Raw genomic sequence first — 19369 nt, forward strand, 5'->3', positions numbered from 1 at the left:
AACTGTGCTTCAAACACACACGGGCCATATCTATTTCAACTCTGCTTAGGAAAATGACCAAAACAGTAGCTTCTCTTCCATCCAATACACTGTACTGGCTGGAAACAGACGCGAGTGCTATTTGCACTGTGTATGGCAATGGGAGCACACTAGTTACTCTCCTTACCAGAAAAAAACAGTTGCTGCTAGGACAATAAACTGAATGTGATTCAACTCTGTTTATGAAGGGGAAAAAAACACTAACTCGCCTTACAAGAAACACACTCTCTGCTTTTGAGAAAGGAGCACACTTCTACTCTACTGTGTTTCCTATAGGGCCAGAACAGTTAGCTTGCTCAGAACAAAAGAAAAATGCTTCCGACACACACGGGCCATATCTAGTTCACCTCTGCTTAGGAAACTGACAAGAACAGTAGCTTCTCTACCCTCCAATACACTGTATTTGTGGGAACAGAAGCGAGTGCTATTTGCACTGTGTATGGCAATGGGAGCGCATTAGTGACTCTCCTTACCAGAGAACAACTCTTGCTGCTAGGACAATAAACTGCATGTGATTCAACTCTGTTTATGAAGGGGAAACAAACAATATCTCGACTTACAAGTAACACACTCTGCTTTTGAGAAAGGAGCACTCTTCTACTCTACTGTGTTTCCTATAAGACCAGAACAGTGAGCATGCTCAGAACAAAAGAACTGTCCTTCCTCCACACACGAGCCATATCTAGTTCAACTCTGCTTATGAAACTGACAAGACCAGTAGCTTCTCTTTTCTCCAATACACTGCATTTGTTGGGAACAGACTCGAGTGCTATTTGCACTGTGTTTGGAAAAGGGATCGCACTAGTGACTCTCCTTACCAGAAAACAACTCTTGCTGCTAGGACCAGAAACTGCATGTGATTCAACTCCGTTTATGAAGAGGAAACAAACACTAGCTCACCTTACAAGAAACACACTCTGCTTTTGAGAAAGGAGCACTCATCTTCTCTACAGTTTTTCCTATAGGGCCAGAACAGTGAGCTTGCTCAAAACAAAAGAACTGTGCTTCCAATACACACGGGCCATATCTAGTTCAACTCTGCTTAGGAAACTTACAAGAACAGTAGCTTCTCTTTCGTCCAATACACTGTTCTTACTGGGAGCAGACGTTAGTGCTATTTCCACTGTGTATGGGAAAGGGAGCACAATGGTGACTCTCCTTACCAGAAAGCAGCTCTTGCTGCTAGGAAAAGAAACTGCATGTGATTCAAATCCGTTTATGATGGGGAAACAAACACTAGCTTGCCTTACAAGAAACACACTCTGCTTTTGAGTAACGCACACTCTACTCTCTTATGTGTTTCCTATAGGGCCAGAACAGTGAGCTTGCTAAGAACAAAAGAACTTTGCTTCCTACACACATGGGCCATATGTAGTTCAACTCGGCCTAAGAAACTGACATGAAGAGTACCTTCTCTTCCGTCCAATACACTGTACTTACTGTGAACAACACGAGGTCTCTTTGCACTGTGTATGGCATTGGGAGCACACCCGTGACTCTCATTACCAGAAAACAACTCTTGCTGCCAGGACCGGAGACAGCATGTGATCCAACAATGTTTACGAACAGGAAAGTAACACTAGGTCGCCTTACATGAAACACACTCTGCTTTTGAGAAAGGCGCACTCTTGTAGTCTACTTTGTTTCCTATAGGGCCAGAACAGTGAGCTTGCTCAGAACAAAAGAACTGTGCTACCTACACACACGGGCAATATCTAGTTCAACTCTGCTGAGGACACTGATGAGAACAGTAGCTTCTCTTCTGACCAACACACTGTACTTGCTGGAAACAGACGCGATTGTTATTTTCACTGTATACGGCAATGGTAGCACATTAGTTATGCTCCTAACCAGAAAACAACTCTTGTTGCTAGGACCAGAAACTGCATGTGATTCAACTCCGTTTATGAAGGGGAAAGCAACACTAGCTTGCCTTACAAGAAACACACTCTGCTTTTGAGAAAGATGCACTCTTCTAGTCTACTTTGTTCCCTATAGGGCCAGAACAGTGAGCTTGCTCAGAACAAAAGAACTATGCTACCTACACACACAAGCCATATCTAGTTCAACTCTGTTGAGGAAACTGACAAGAACAGTAGCTTCTTTTCTGTCCAATACTCTATACTTGCTGGGAACAGAAACGAGTGCTATTTGCACTGTGTATTGCAATGGGAGCGCACAAGTGACTCTCCTTACCAGAAAACAAGCGTTGCTCCTAGGACCACAAACTGCATATGATTCAACTCCATTTATGAACGGAATCAGCACTAGCTCGCCTTACAAGAAACACACTCTGTTTTTTGAGTAATGCGCACTCTTCTACTCTACTGTGTTTCCCATAGGGCCAGAACAGTGAGCTTGCTCAGAAAAAAAGGAACTGTGCTTCCTACACACATGAACCATATCTAATTCAACTCTTCTTAGGAAACTCACAAGAGCAGTAGCTTTTCTTCCATCCAATCCACTGTACGTGCTGGGAACAGACGTGTGTGCTATTTGCACTGTGTATGGCCATGGGAGCACACCAGTGTCTCTCCTTACCAAAAAAAGAACTCTTGCTGCCAGGACCAGAAACTGCATGTGATTCAACTCGGTTTATGAGAAGGAAAGTAACACTAGCTCGCCTTACAAGAAACACACTCTGCTTTTGAGAAAGGAGCACCCTTCTACTCTACTGTGTTTCCTACAGGGCGAGAACAGTGAGCTTGCTCACAACAAAAGAACTGTGCATCCTACACACAGGGGCCATATCTAGTTCAACTCTGCTTAGGAAACTGACAAGAACAGTAGCATCTCTTTCATCCAATACACTGTACTTGGTGGAAACAGACACGAGGGTTATTTGCACTGTGTATGGCAATGGGAGCAAACTAGTGACTCTCATTACCAGAAAACATCTCTTGCTGCTAGGAGCAGAAACTGCATGTGATTCAACTCCCTTTATGAAGGAAGGGGAAAGCAACACTAGCTCGCCTGACAAGAAACACACTCTACTTTTGGGAAAGGAGCACTCTTCTACTCTACTGTGTTTCCTATAAGGCCAGAACAGTGAGCTTGCTCAGAACAAAAGAACTGTGGTTCCTACACACACGGGCCATATCTAATTCAACTCTGTTGAGGAAACTGACAATAACAGTAGCTTCTTTTCTGTCCAATACTCTATACTTGCTGGGAACAGAAACGAGTGCTATTTGCACTGTGTATTGCAATGGGAGCGCACAAGTGACTCTCCTTACCAGAAAACAAGCGTTGCTCCTAGGACCACAAACTGCATATGATTCAACTCCATTTATGAACGGAATCAGCACTAGCTCGCCTTACAAGAAACACACTCTGTTTTTGAGTAATGCGCACTCTTCTACTCTACTGTGTTTCCCATAGGGCCAGAACAGTGAGCTTGCTCAGAAAAAAAGGAACTGTGCTTCCTACACACATGAACCATATCTAATTCAACTCTTCTTAGGAAACTCACAAGAGCAGTAGCTTTTCTTCCATCCAATACACTGTACGTGCTGGGAACAGACGTGTGTGCTATTTGCACTGTGTATGGCCATGGGAGCACACCAGTGTCTCTCCTTACCAAAAAAAGAACTCTTGCTGCCAGGACCAGAAACTGCATGTGATTCAACTCGGTTTATGAGAAGGAAAGTAACACTAGCTCGCCTTACAAGAAACACACTCTGCTTTTGAGAAAGGAGCACTCTTCTACTCTACTGTGTTTCCTACAGGGCGAGAACAGTGAGCTTGCTCAGAACAAATTAACTGTGCTTCCTACACACATGGGCCATATCTAGTTCAACTCTTCTTAGGAAACTGACAAGAACAGTACCTTGTCTTCATTCCAATACACTGTACTTGCTGAGAACAGACGCTAGTGAAATTTGCACTGTGTATGGCAATGGGAGCGCACTAGTGACTCTCCTTACCAGAAAACAACTCTTGCTGCTAGGACCAGAAACTGCTTGTGATTCAGCTCCGTTTATGAAGGGGAAACAAACCCTAGCTCGCCTTACAAGAAACACGCTCTGCTTTTGAGAAAGGAGCACTATTCTACTCTACTGTGATTCCTACAGGGCCAGAAGAATGAGCTTGCTCAGAACAAAAGAACTGTGCTTCAAACACACACGGGCCATATCTATTTCAACTCTGCTTAGGAAAATGACCAAAACAGTAGCTTCTCTTCCATCCAATACACTGTACTGGCTGGAAACAGACGCGAGTGCTATTTGCACTGTGTATGGCAATGGGAGCACACTAGTTACTCTCCTTACCAGAAAAAAACAGTTGCTGCTAGGACAATAAACTGAATGTGATTCAACTCTGTTTATGAAGGGGAAAAAAACACTAACTCGCCTTACAAGAAACACACTCTCTGCTTTTGAGAAAGGAGCACACTTCTACTCTACTGTGTTTCCTATAGGGCCAGAACAGTTAGCTTGCTCAGAACAAAAGAAAAATGCTTCCGACACACACGGGCCATATCTAGTTCACCTCTGCTTAGGAAACTGACAAGAACAGTAGCTTCTCTACCCTCCAATACACTGTATTTGTGGGAACAGAAGCGAGTGCTATTTGCACTGTGTATGGCAATGGGAGCGCATTAGTGACTCTCCTTACCAGAGAACAACTCTTGCTGCTAGGACAATAAACTGCATGTGATTCAACTCTGTTTATGAAGGGGAAACAAACAATATCTCGACTTACAAGTAACACACTCTGCTTTTGAGAAAGGAGCACTCTTCTACTCTACTGTGTTTCCTATAAGACCAGAACAGTGAGCATGCTCAGAACAAAAGAACTGTCCTTCCTCCACACACGAGCCATATCTAGTTCAACTCTGCTTATGAAACTGACAAGACCAGTAGCTTCTCTTTTCTCCAATACACTGCATTTGTTGGGAACAGACTCGAGTGCTATTTGCACTGTGTTTGGAAAAGGGATCGCACTAGTGACTCTCCTTACCAGAAAACAACTCTTGCTGCTAGGACCAGAAACTGCATGTGATTCAACTCCGTTTATGAAGAGGAAACAAACACTAGCTCACCTTACAAGAAACACACTCTGCTTTTGAGAAAGGAGCACTCATCTTCTCTACAGTTTTTCCTATAGGGCCAGAACAGTGAGCTTGCTCAAAACAAAAGAACTGTGCTTCCAATACACACGGGCCATATCTAGTTCAACTCTGCTTAGGAAACTTACAAGAACAGTAGCTTCTCTTTCGTCCAATACACTGTTCTTACTGGGAGCAGACGTTAGTGCTATTTCCACTGTGTATGGGAAAGGGAGCACAATGGTGACTCTCCTTACCAGAAAGCAGCTCTTGCTGCTAGGAAAAGAAACTGCATGTGATTCAAATCCGTTTATGATGGGGAAACAAACACTAGCTTGCCTTACAAGAAACACACTCTGCTTTTGAGTAACGCACACTCTACTCTCTTATGTGTTTCCTATAGGGCCAGAACAGTGAGCTTGCTAAGAACAAAAGAACTTTGCTTCCTACACACATGGGCCATATGTAGTTCAACTCGGCCTAAGAAACTGACATGAAGAGTACCTTCTCTTCCGTCCAATACACTGTACTTACTGTGAACAACACGAGGTCTCTTTGCACTGTGTATGGCATTGGGAGCACACCCGTGACTCTCATTACCAGAAAACAACTCTTGCTGCCAGGACCGGAGACAGCATGTGACCCAACAATGTTTACGAACAGGAAAGTAACACTAGGTCGCCTTACATGAAACACACTCTGCTTTTGAGAAAGGCGCACTCTTGTAGTCTACTTTGTTTCCTATAGGGCCAGAACAGTGAGCTTGCTCAGAACAAAAGAACTGTGCTACCTACACACACGGGCAATATCTAGTTCAACTCTGCTGAGGACACTGATGAGAACAGTAGCTTCTCTTCTGACCAACACACTGTACTTGCTGAAAACAGACGCGATTGTTATTTTCACTGTATACGGCAATGGTAGCACATTAGTTATGCTCCTAACCAGAAAACAACTCTTGTTGCTAGGACCAGAAACTGCATGTGATTCAACTCCGTTTATGAAGGGGAAAGCAACACTAGCTTGCCTTACAAGAAACACACTCTGCTTTTGAGAAAGATGCACTCTTCTAGTCTACTTTGTTCCCTATAGGGCCAGAACAGTGAGCTTGCTCAGAACAAAAGAACTATGCTACCTACACACACAAGCCATATCTAGTTCAACTCTGTTGAGGAAACTGACAAGAACAGTAGCTTCTTTTCTGTCCAATACTCTATACTTGCTGGGAACAGAAACGAGTGCTATTTGCACTGTGTATTGCAATGGGAGCGCACAAGTGACTCTCCTTACCAGAAAACAAGCGTTGCTCCTAGGACCACAAACTGCATATGATTCAACTCCATTTATGAACGGAATCAGCACTAGCTCGCCTTACAAGAAACACACTCTGTTTTTTGAGTAATGCGCACTCTTCTACTCTACTGTGTTTCCCATAGGGCCAGAACAGTGAGCTTGCTCAGAAAAAAAGGAACTGTGCTTCCTACACACATGAACCATATCTAATTCAACTCTTCTTAGGAAACTCACAAGAGCAGTAGCTTTTCTTCCATCCAATACACTTTACGTGCTGGGAACAGACGTGTGTGCTATTTGCACTGTGTATGGCCATGGGAGCACACCAGTGTCTCTCCTTACCAAAAAAAGAACTCTTGCTGCCAGGACCAGAAACTGCATGTGATTCCACTCGGTTTATGAGAAGGAAAGTAACACTAGCTCGTCTTACAAGAAACACACTCTGCTTTTGAGAAAGGAGCACCCTTCTACTCTACTGTGTTTCCTACAGGGCGAGAACAGTGAGCTTGCTCACAACAAAAGAACTGTGCATCCTACACACAGGGGCCATATCTAGTTCAACTCTGCTTAGGAAACTGACAAGAACAGTAGCATCTCTTTCATCCAATACACTGTACTTGGTGGAAACAGACACGAGGGTTATTTGCACTGTGTATGGCAATGGGAGCAAACTAGTGACTCTCATTACCAGAAAACATCTCTTGCTGCTAGGAGCAGAAACTGCATGTGATTCAACTCCCTTTATGAAGGAAGGGGAAAGCAACACTAGCTCGCCTGACAAGAAACACACTCTACTTTTGGGAAAGGAGCACTCTTCTACTCTACTGTGTTTCCTATAAGGCCAGAACAGTGAGCTTGCTCAGAACAAAAGAACTGTGGTTCCTACACACACGGGCCATATCTAATTCAACTCTGTTGAGGAAACTGACAATAACAGTAGCTTCTTTTCTGTCCAATACTCTATACTTGCTGGGAACAGAAACGAGTGCTATTTGCACTGTGTATTGCAATGGGAGCGCACAAGTGACTCTCCTTACCAGAAAACAAGCGTTGCTCCTAGGACCACAAACTGCATATGATTCAACTCCATTTATGAACGGAATCAGCACTAGCTCGCCTTACAAGAAACACACTCTGTTTTTGAGTAATGCGCACTCTTCTACTCTACTGTGTTTCCCATAGGGCCAGAACAGTGAGCTTGCTCAGAAAAAAAGGAACTGTGCTTCCTACACACATGAACCATATCTAATTCAACTCTTCTTAGGAAACTCACAAGAGCAGTAGCTTTTCTTCCATCCAATACACTGTACGTGCTGGGAACAGACGTGTGTGCTATTTGCACTGTGTATGGCCATGGGAGCACACCAGTGTCTCTCCTTACCAAAAAAAGAACTCTTGCTGCCAGGACCAGAAACTGCATGTGATTCAACTCGGTTTATGAGAAGGAAAGTAACACTAGCTCGCCTTACAAGAAACACACTCTGCTTTTGAGAAAGGAGCACTCTTCTACTCTACTGTGTTTCCTACAGGGCGAGAACAGTGAGCTTGCTCAGAACAAATTAACTGTGCTTCCTACACACATGGGCCATATCTAGTTCAACTCTTCTTAGGAAACTGACAAGAACAGTACCTTGTCTTCATTCCAATACACTGTACTTGCTGAGAACAGACGCTAGTGAAATTTGCACTGTGTATGGCAATGGGAGCGCACTAGTGACTCTCCTTACCAGAAAACAACTCTTGCTGCTAGGACCAGAAACTGCTTGTGATTCAGCTCCGTTTATGAAGGGGAAACAAACCCTAGCTCGCCTTACAAGAAACACGCTCTGCTTTTGAGAAAGGAGCACTATTCTACTCTACTGTGATTCCTACAGGGCCAGAACAGTGAGCTTGCTCAGAACAAATGAACTGTGCTTCCTACAAACATGGGCCATATCTACTTCAACTCTGCTTAGGAAACTGACAAGAACGGTAGCTTCTCTTCATTCCAATACACTGTACTTGCTGGGAAAAGATGCGAATGCTATTTGCACTGTGTATGTCAATAGGAGCGTACAAGTGTCTCTCCTTACCAAAAGAGAACTCTTGCTGCCAGGAAGAGAAACTGCTTGTGATTCAACTCCGTTTCTGAAGGGGAAACACCTTATATGAAACACACTCTGCTTTTGAGAAAGGCTCACTCTTCTACTCTACTGTGTTTCAAATAGGGCCAGAAGAATGAGCTTGCTCAGAACAAAAGAACTGTGCTTCAAACACACACGGGCCATATCTATTTCAACTCTGCTTAGGAAAATGACCAAAACAGTAGCTTCTCTTCCATCCAATACACTGTACTGGCTGGAAACAGACGCGAGTGCTATTTGCACTGTGTATGGCAATGGGAGCACACTAGTTACTCTCCTTACTAGAAAAAAACAGTTGCTGCTAGGACAATAAACTGAATGTGATTCAACTCTGTTTATGAAGGGGAAAAAAACACTAACTCGCCTTACAAGAAACACACTCTCTGCTTTTGAGAAAGGAGCACACTTCTACTCTACTGTGTTTCCTATAGGGCCAGAACAGTTAGCTTGCTCAGAACAAAAGAAAAATGCTTCCGACACACACGGGCCATATCTAGTTCACCTCTGCTTAGGAAACTGACAAGAACAGTAGCTTCTCTACCCTCCAATACACTGTATTTGTGGGAACAGAAGCGAGTGCTATTTGCACTGTGTATGGCAATGGGAGCGCATTAGTGACTCTCCTTACCAGAGAACAACTCTTGCTGCTAGGACAATAAACTGCATGTGATTCAACTCTGTTTATGAAGGGGAAACAAACAATATCTCGACTTACAAGTAACACACTCTGCTTTTGAGAAAGGAGCACTCTTCTACTCTACTGTGTTTCCTATAAGACCAGAACAGTGAGCATGCTCAGAACAAAAGAACTGTCCTTCCTCCACACACGAGCCATATCTAGTTCAACTCTGCTTATGAAACTGACAAGACCAGTAGCTTCTCTTTTCTCCAATACACTGCATTTGTTGGGAACAGACTCGAGTGCTATTTGCACTGTGTTTGGAAAAGGGATCGCACTAGTGACTCTCCTTACCAGAAAACAACTCTTGCTGCTAGGACCAGAAACTGCATGTGATTCAACTCCGTTTATGAAGAGGAAACAAACACTAGCTCACCTTACAAGAAACACACTCTGCTTTTGAGAAAGGAGCACTCATCTTCTCTACAGTTTTTCCTATAGGGCCAGAACAGTGAGCTTGCTCAAAACAAAAGAACTGTGCTTCCAATACACACGGGCCATATCTAGTTCAACTCTGCTTAGGAACCTGACAAGAACAGTAGCTTCTCTTCCATTCAATATACTGTACTTGCTGGGAGCAGACATGAGTGCTATTTGCACTGAGTATGGCAATGGGATCGCACATGTGACTCTCCTTACCAGAAAACAACTCTTGCTGCTAGGACCAGAAACTGCATGTGATTCAACTCGGTTTATGAAGGTGAAAGCAACACTAGCTCATCTTACAAGAAACACACTCTGCTTTTGAGAAAGGGGAACTCTTCTACTCTACTGTATTTCCTATAGGTCTAGAACAGTGAGCTTGCTCAGAACCAAAGAACTTTGCTTCCTACACACACGGGCCATATCTAGTTCAACTCTGCTTAGGAAACTGACAAGAACAGTAGCTTCTCTTAAATTCAATACACTGTACTTGCTGGGAACAGAAGCGAGTGCTATTAGCACTGTGTATATCAATGGGAGCCTACCAGTGACTCTCCTTACCAGAAAACAACTCTTGCTGCTAGGACCAGAAACTGCATGTGATTCAACTGCGTTTATGGAGGGGAAACCAACACTAGATTGCTTTACAAGAAACACACTCTGCCTTTGAGAAAGGAGCACTCTTCTACTATACTGTGTTTCCTGTAGAACCAGAACAGTGAGATTGCTCAGACCAAAGTACTTTGCTTCCTGTTCACACGGGCCATATGTAGTTCAACTCTGCTTAGGTAACTGACAAGCATAGTAGATTCTCTTCCCTCCAGTACACTGTATTTGCTAGGAACAGACGCAAGTGCTATTTGCATTGTGTATGTCAATCAGAGGGCACTAGTGACTCTCTGTACCAGAAAACAACTCTTCCTCTGAGGACCAGAAACTGCATCTGATTCAATTCTGTTTATAAAGGGGAAACCAACACTAGCTCACTTTACAAGACACACACTCTGCTTTTGAGAAAGGAGCCCTCTTCTGTTCTACTGTGTTTACTATAGGGCCAGAACAGTGAGCTTGCTCAGAACAAAAGATCTTTTCTTCCTACACACCTGGCCCTATCTAGTTCAATTCTACTTAGGAAACTGACAAGAACAGTAGCTTCTCTTCCGTCCAATACACTCTACTTGCTGGGAACAGACGGGAGTGCTTTTTTCACTGTGCAGGGCAATTGGAGCACACTAGTGACTCTCCTTACCAGAAAACAACTCTTGATGATAGGACCAGAAACTGCATGTGATTCAACTCCGTTTATGAAGGGGAAAGCAACACTAGCTCGCCTTACAAGAAACACACTCTGCTTTTCAGAAAGGAGCACTCTTCTACTCTACTGTTTTCCTATAGAGCCAGAACAGTCAGCTTGCTCAGAACAAAAGAACTGTGCTTCCTACACACACGGGCCATATCTAGTTCAACTCTGCTTAGGAAACTGACAAGAACAGTAGCTTCTCTTCCGTCCAATACACTGTACTAGCTGGGAACTGATGCGAGGGCTCTTTGTACTGTGTATGGCAATGGGAGTGCACTATTCTCTCTCCTTACCAGAAAAAAAACTCTTGCTTCTAGAACCAGAAACTGCATGTGATTCAACTCCATTTATGAAGAGGTAAGCAACTCTAGCTCGCCTTACAAGAAACACACTCTGCTTTTGAGAAAGAGCACTCTTCTACTCTACTGTGTTTCCTATTGGGCCAGAATAGTGAGCTGTTCAGAACAAAAGAACTGTGGTTCCTACACACACGGGCCATATCTAGTTCAACTCTGATTAGTCAACTGCAAGAACAGTAGCTTCTCTTCGTTCCAATATACTGTACTTGCTAGGAACAGATGTGAGTGCTATTGGCAGTGTGTATGGCATTGGGAGCGCACTAGTGACTCTCCTTACCAGAAAACAACTTTTGCTCGTAGGACCAGAAGGAGCATGTGATCAACCTCATTTATGAAGGGGATATCAACACTAGCTCACCTTATAAGAAACACACCCTGCCTTTGAGAAAGGAGCCCTCTTCTACTCTACTGTGTTTGCTATAGGCCAGAACAGTGAGCTTGCTCAAAGCAAAAGAACTGTGCTTCCTATACACACGGGCCATATCTAGTTCAGCTCTGCTTAGGAAACTGACAAGAACAGTAGCCTCTCTTCTGTCCCATACACTGTACTTGCTGGGAACCGACGGGAGTGCTATTTGCACTGTGTATGGCAAAGGGAGCATACTAGTGTCTGTCCTTACCAGAAAACAACTCTTGCTGCTATAACCAGAAACTGCATGTGATTCAACTCCATTTATGAAGAGGTAAGCAACTCTAGCTCACCTTACAAGAAACACACTCTGCTTTTGAGAAAGAGCACTCTTCTACTCTACTGTGTTTCCTATTGGGCCAGAATAGTGAGCTGTTCAGAACAAAAGAACTGTGGTTCCTACACACACGGGCCATATCTAGTTCAACTCTGATTAGTCAACTGCAAGAACAGTAGCTTCTCTTCGTTCCAATATACTGTACTTGCTAGGAACAGATGTGAGTGCTATTGGCAGTGTGTATGGCATTGGGAGCGCACTAGTGACTCTCCTTACCAGAAAACAACTCTTGATGATAGGACCAGAAGGAGCATGTCTTTTGAGAAACGCTCACTCTTCTACTCTACTGTGTTTCCTATAGGGCCAGAACAGTGAGCTTGCTCAGAACAAAGGAACTGTGCTTCCTACACACAGGCCATATCTAGTTCAACTCTGCTTAGGAAACTGACAAGAACAGTAGCTTCTCTTCTGCCCAAAACACTGTTCTTGCTGGGAATAGAAACAAGTGCCATTTCCACTGTGTATATCAATGGGAGCCCAGTAGTGACTTTCCTTATCCAAAGGAACTGTGGCTCACACAAAAAGAGACTGCATTGATTCAACTCCATTTATGAAGGGGAATTCAACACTGGGTTGCCTAACGAGAAACACACTCTGCTTTTGAGAAAAGAGCACTCGTCTACTCTATTGTGTTCCCTGTTGTGGAAGAACAGTGAGCTTGCTCAGAAGAAAAGAACTGTGCTTCCTACACAAAAGGGCCATATATGCTTCTATGCTGCTTAGGAATCTGAGCACAACAGTAGTAGCCTCTCTTCTATGCAATGCACTGTAGTTGCTGAGAACAGACACGAGTGCTATTGCCACTCTGTAACTCAGTGGGAGTCCAATAGTTTCTTTCCTTTTCTCAAAAGAACAGTTGGTCAGAGGATAAGAGACTGCATTTGATTCAACTTCATTTATGAATGCGTTTTCAACAGTGGTTTGCCTAAGGAGAAACACACTCTGCTTTTGCGAAAAGAGCACTATTCTATCTTACAGTGATTCCTGTGGAGGAAAAAAAAGTGAGATTTCTCAGAACAAAAGAACTGTGCAACCTAAGCATCGGGGCATATCTAGTTCAACTCTGCTTAGGATACTGAGCACCGCAGTAGATTCTCTTTCATACTAAGCACTGTCCTCGTGGGAAACCAACACAAATGCCATATCCACTCTGTATTCAATTGGAGACCTATAGTGACTTTCTATACTGGAAAAGAACTGTTGATTGTAGAATAAGAGACCTCATGGGATTCAACTCTGTTTATGAAGGGGATTTCAACACAGAGTTGCCTAATGAGAAACATACTCTACTGGTGAGAAAACAGCACTCTTCTACTCTTCTGTGTTTACTAGAGAGACAGAACAGTGAGCTAACACAGAACAAATGACCTGTGCTTCCTGAAGTAACGGGACATATCTAGTTCAACTGTGCTTAGGAAACTGAGCACAGCAGTATCTCCTCTTCCATCCAAAGCACTGTACTTGCTGGGAAGAGGCGCGAGTTCCTTTTCCACTGTGTATCTCTAGATGAGCCAGTAGTGACTTTTCTTAACCGAAAAGAACTTTTGTTTGTAGGATAAGAGACTGCGTGTGATTCAACCTCGTTTATGAAGGGGAATTAACCAATGGGTTGCTTAATGAGAAACATACTCTGCTTTTGAGAAAAGATAACTCTTCTACACTAATCTGTTTCCTAAACAAGTAGAACAGTTAGGTTGCTCAGAAGAAAAAAATTGTGCTACACACACCGGCCATATCTAGTTCAACTTGCTTAGGAAACTGACAAGAACAGTAGCTTCCCTTCCATCCAGTACAGTGTACTTGCTCTGAACAGGCGAGAGGGCCATTTCCACTGAGTATCTCAATGGGAGCCTAGTAGTGATTTTCCTTGCTTTTAGGATAAAAGAGTGCATGTGATTCAACTCCATTTGTGAAAAGGAATCAAACACTGGGTTGCCTAATGAGAAACACACTATGCTTTTGAGAAAAGAACACTTTTCTACCCTACTTTGTTTCTTGTAGTGGTGAAAGAGTGAGCTTTCTCAGAACAAAAGTACTGTTTTACATAAACACAGGCCATATCTAGTTCAATTCTACTTAGGAAACTGAGCACAACAGTAGCTTCTCTTCCATCCAATGGCACGACTGACAGTTTTTTGTGTATATCAAGTGGAGCCCAGCAGTGACATTCCTTACCCGAAAAGAACTGTTGCTCGTAGGATAAGATACTGCATGTGATTCACCCTCGCTTATGATAGGAAAAGCAACAATGGGATGCTTAACGAGAAACACACTCTGCTTTTAGAAAAAGAGCACTCTTCTACTCTATTTTGTTTCCTGTAGAGGCAGAACAGTAGGCTTGCTCAGAACAAAAGAATTGTGCTTCCTACACTCACAAGCCATATTTAGTTCAACTCTGAATAGGAAATTGAGCACAACAGTAGTTTCTCTTCCATCCAATGCACTGTAATTGCTGGGAACAGACGGGAGTGCCATTTCCACTGTGTATCTCAAAGGGAGCCCAGTAGTGACTTTCCTTACCTGAAAATAACTGTTGCACTTCAGATAAAAGACTGCATGGGATTCAACTCTGTTTATGAAGGAAAATTCAATACTGGATTGCCTAAGGAGAAACACACTGTGCTTTTGAGAAAAGAGCACTCTTCTACTCTACTGTGATTCATATACAGCAGGAACAGTGACCTTGTACAGAAAAAAAGAACTGTGATTCCTACACACACAGGCCATGTCTATTTCAACTCTGCTTAGAAAACTGACAAGAGCAGTATCTTCTCTTCCATGCAATGCACTGCTCTTCCTGGGAATAGACGCAAGTGCCATTTGCACTGTTTGTCTGAAAGGGAGCTAAATCGTGACTTTCCCAAAAAGAACTGTTGCTCATATGACAAGTTAAAGTATGTGATTCAACTCTGTTTATGAAGGAGAATTCAACACTGAGTTGCCTTACAAGAAATACACTCTGCTTTTGAGAAAAGAGCACTCTTCTACTCCATTGTATTTCCTGTAGAGACAGAACAGTGAGCTTGCTCAGAACAAAAGATCTGCGATTTCTACACACATGGGCCATATCTAGTTCAACTCTGCTTAGGAAACTGAGAAAAATGGTAGCCTGTCTTCCATCCAACGCACTGCAACTGCTGGGAATAGACGAGAGTGCCATTTGCACTGCGTATCTCAATGGGAGCCCAATAGTGACTTAGCTTACCGGAAAAGAATTATTGTGGGTAGAACAAGAGAAAGCATGTGATTCAACTCAAGTTATGAAGGAAAATTCAACACTGGGTTTCCTTACGAGAAACACACTCTGCTTTTGAGAAAGAACACTCTTCTACACTACTGTGTTTCTTATTGAGCCAGAAGAGTGAGCTTACTCAGAATGAAAGAACTGTGCTTCCTACACACAGGGGCCATATCTAATTCAACTGTGCTTAAAACTGAGCACAAGGTTAGCTTCTCTCCCATGCAATGCACTGCAACTACAGGGAACAGTCTCGAGTGCCATTTGCACTGTGTATCTCAATGGGAGCCCAATAGTGACTTTCCTACCTGAAGAAAACTGTTGCTCGTCGAACAAGAGAAAGCATGTGATTCAACTCTGTTTATGAAGTATATTTCAACACTGGGTTGCCTTACAAGAAACACACTTTCCTTTTGAGAAAAGAACACTCTTCTACCCCATTGTGTTTCCTATACAGACAGAACAGTGAGCTTGCTGAGAAAAAAAGAACTATGCTAAATATACACAAGGCCATAACTAGTACTACTCTGCCTCAAAAACTGAGCACAATGGTAGCTTCTCTGCCATTAATGCACTGCACTTGCTGGGAACAGAGGAGAGTGCTATTTGCACTGTGTATCTCAATGGGAGCCCAATAGTGACTTTCCTTACCTGAAAAGAACTGCTGCTTCTAGGACAAGAGAAAGCATGTGGTTCAACTCTGTTTATGAAGGAGAGTTAAACACTGAGTTGCCTTACAAGAAACATACTCTGCTTTTGAGAAGGGAGCACACTTCTACTCTACTGTGCTTTCTAAAGAGCCAGAAGAGTGACTTTGTTCAGAAAATAAGAACTGTGCTTCCAACACTCACAGCCCACATCTATTTCAACTATGCTTAAGAAACTGAGCACAATGGTAGCTTCTCTTCCATCCAATGCACCGCACTTGCTGGGAACAGACACGAGTGCTATTTGCACTGTGTATGGGCAATGGGAGCACACTAGTGATTTTCCTTACCAGAAAACAGCTCTTGCTCATAGGCCCAGAAACTGCATGTGATTCAACTCCGTTTATGAAGGGGAAACCAATACTTGCTCATCTTACAAGAAACACACTCTGCTTTTGAGAAAGGAGCACTCTTCTACTCTACTGTGTTTTCTATACAGCCAGAAGTTTGAGCTTGCTCAGAACAAAAGAACTGTGCTTCCTACACACACGGGCCATATCTAGTTCAACTCTGCTTAAGAAACTTAGCAAAACAGTAGCTTCTCTTCCATCAAAATGCATTGTACTTGTTTGGAACAGATGCGAAGGCCATTTCTTATGTGTATCTCAAAGGGAGCGCAATAGTGACTTTCCGTACCCTAGAAGAACTGTTGTTCGTAGGATAAGAGAGAGCATTTGATTCAACTCCCTTTATGAAGGGGAACTCAACACTGGGTTGCCTAACAAGAAACACACTCTGCTTTTGGGAAAAGAGCTATAATCTACTCTATTGTTTTACCTGTAGCGGCCGAATAGTGAGATTACTCAGAACAAAAGAACTGTAATTCCCACACACAAGGACCATATCTTATTCACCTCTCCTTAGGAAACTGAGCACAAAAGTGTCTTCTTTTACATCCAATAAACTGTACTTTCAGGGAACATACACGAGGGCCTTTGAACTGTGTATTTAATGGGAACCCAATAGTGTGTTTCCTTACCCTAAAAGAACTGTTGCAGGTAGGATAGAGACTGCATGTGATACAACTCCGTTTATGAAAGGGAATTCAACACTGGGTTTTATAACGAGAAACACACGATGATTTTGAGAAAAGAGCACTCTTCTACTCTACATTGTTTCCTATAGAGTCAGAACAGTGAGCCCACACAGAACAAAAGAACTGTGCTTCCTACACATGGGCTATATCTAGTTCAATTCTGCTTAGGAAACTAACAAGAACAGTATCTTCTCTTCTTTGCAATTCCCTGAACTTGCTGGGAACAGACGCAGGGTCATTTCCACTGTGTATCTCCATGGGAGCCCAATAGGGAATTTCCTTACCCAAAAAGAACTGCTGTTGGTAGGATAAGAGACTGCATGTGATTCAACTCCATTCATGATGGGGAACTCAACACTGGGTTACCTACCACGAAATACACTCTTCCTTTGAGAAAAGAGCACTCTTCTACTCTACTGTGTTTCCTATAGAGGCAAAACAGTGAGCTAAATCAGAACAAAAGATCTGTGCTTCCTACCCACACGGTCCATATCTACTTCCACTCTGCTTAGGAAACAAAGCAGAAAAGTAGCTTCTCTTCCATCCAATGCACTTTACTTGCTGGGAAGAGATGCGAGTGCCCTTTCCAGTGTATATCTCAATGGGAGCCCAATAATGACTTTCCTGACCTGAAAAGAACTGTTGCTCGTAGGATAAGAGACTGCACTTGATTCAACTCCGTTTATGAAGGGGAATTCAACACTGGATTGCCTAATGAGAAAAATCTCTGCTTTTGAGAAAAGAGCACTCTTCTACTCTACTTTTTTTTCCTTACAGGCAGAACAGTGAGCTTGCTCAAAACATAAGAACTCTGCTTCCAATACACACAGGCCATATATAATCAACTCTGCTTAGGTAACTGAGCACAATGTTACCTTCTCTTCCATCCAATGCACTGTACTTGCTGGAAAGAGACTCAGGTGCCATTTCCACTTTGTATCTATGTTGCTAGAGTTTTCCTGCCTGGCCCACAGTCAGGACAAATCCCTCTCACCCGCCAGTCCCACAGCCACTCAGACCCGACCAAGTAAACACAGAGACTTATATTGGTTACAAACTGTATGGCCATGGCAGGCTTCTTGCTAACTGTTCTTACAGTTTAAATTAATCCATTTTTATTAATCTATACCTTGCCATGTGGCTTGTGGCTTACCGGTACTTTACATCTTCCTTATCCTGATGGCGGCTGGCAGTGTCTCCCTCACCCAGCTTCCTGTTCTCTCAATTCTCCTCTCTGTTAGTCCCGCCTATACTTCCTGCCTGGCCACTGACCAATCAGTGATTTATTCATTCAATCAGCAACACATTTGGCATACAGACCATCCCACAGCACTTCCCCTTTTCTTTTCTTAAAAAGGAAGGTTTTAACCTTTACACATCTCCAAAGTCAGCTTGGTATATTTGGGAATTTCGGCGTAGCTTCTCTTACTACTTCCTGCTGGAGGGGGGCGCTGTATCTTATGGGGACACAAAGACTATTTTAGGATTATGGAGTAGTCCATGAGGGTGTATTGTCTGAGCCAGTTGCCTTGAAACGGTTCTGGATGTTGGATCATCTGGGCCATGGTGTCATTGGAGACCTTTCAGGTGGTCTTGGCTGGTCAAACCTGATGTGTCTTAATCTGGAACAAATCCATAGCCTCTGGCTTTCTGTGGAAACAAAAGCAGAGCCTCCTTTCCAAAGCAACATATCCTTACATCCAAATTTTAAAGTTAAGGTACCTTTAAAATATACATTTTGGCATAACTCAACAGCTTTTGTAATCAAATTTTTTTTTCAGTTACGAATATCAAAGAGAACATAATCCAGATTCTCTGTGTGGTAGCCATCTTTACGTGGCTTATTTTTTTATATTGGCTTGAGCCTATTGCTTTAAACTGCAGCCTTCTAAGCCTGAAACCGTGCTGGCGCTATGGCTGCTGGCTCCACCCACTTCAGCTTCCCAACATGGCGGTGGTACGTTTTCCGCCAGCTCTGGGAGCCATCAACTCTCAGAAATAGTGGGTCTATGCTTCTATCAAAGCAGCGTGTAGCCCAGAATCCTCTTTTTTTTTGTTTTGTACTAGCAAAGGTTAAATCCATCACACAGCTTAATGTGCCACTTGCAGAGGCCTCATTCCCGCCATACTGCAGGTCGAGCATGCATGCCAGGAACCCGCCATAGTAGCTCAAACATGCAGGCTGCCGCTAGCTTAAAAGAGACAACTAGGAGCTGTTTTTAGCTCTGTTTTAGAATCTTTTTACTCAGGTTTTAGGTGGAAACTCTTGCCAACATGTTGGACGCCTATACTTCCTGCCTGGCCACTGACCAATGAGTGATTTATTCATTCAATCAGCAACACATTTGGCATACAGACCATCTCACAGTATATCTA

This window comes from Peromyscus californicus, unplaced genomic scaffold (assembly GCF_007827085.1).
Source record: "Peromyscus californicus insignis strain IS unplaced genomic scaffold, ASM782708v3 Scaffold_13__1_contigs__length_99412109, whole genome shotgun sequence".
NCBI classification, from domain to species: Eukaryota; Metazoa; Chordata; class Mammalia; order Rodentia; family Cricetidae; genus Peromyscus; species Peromyscus californicus.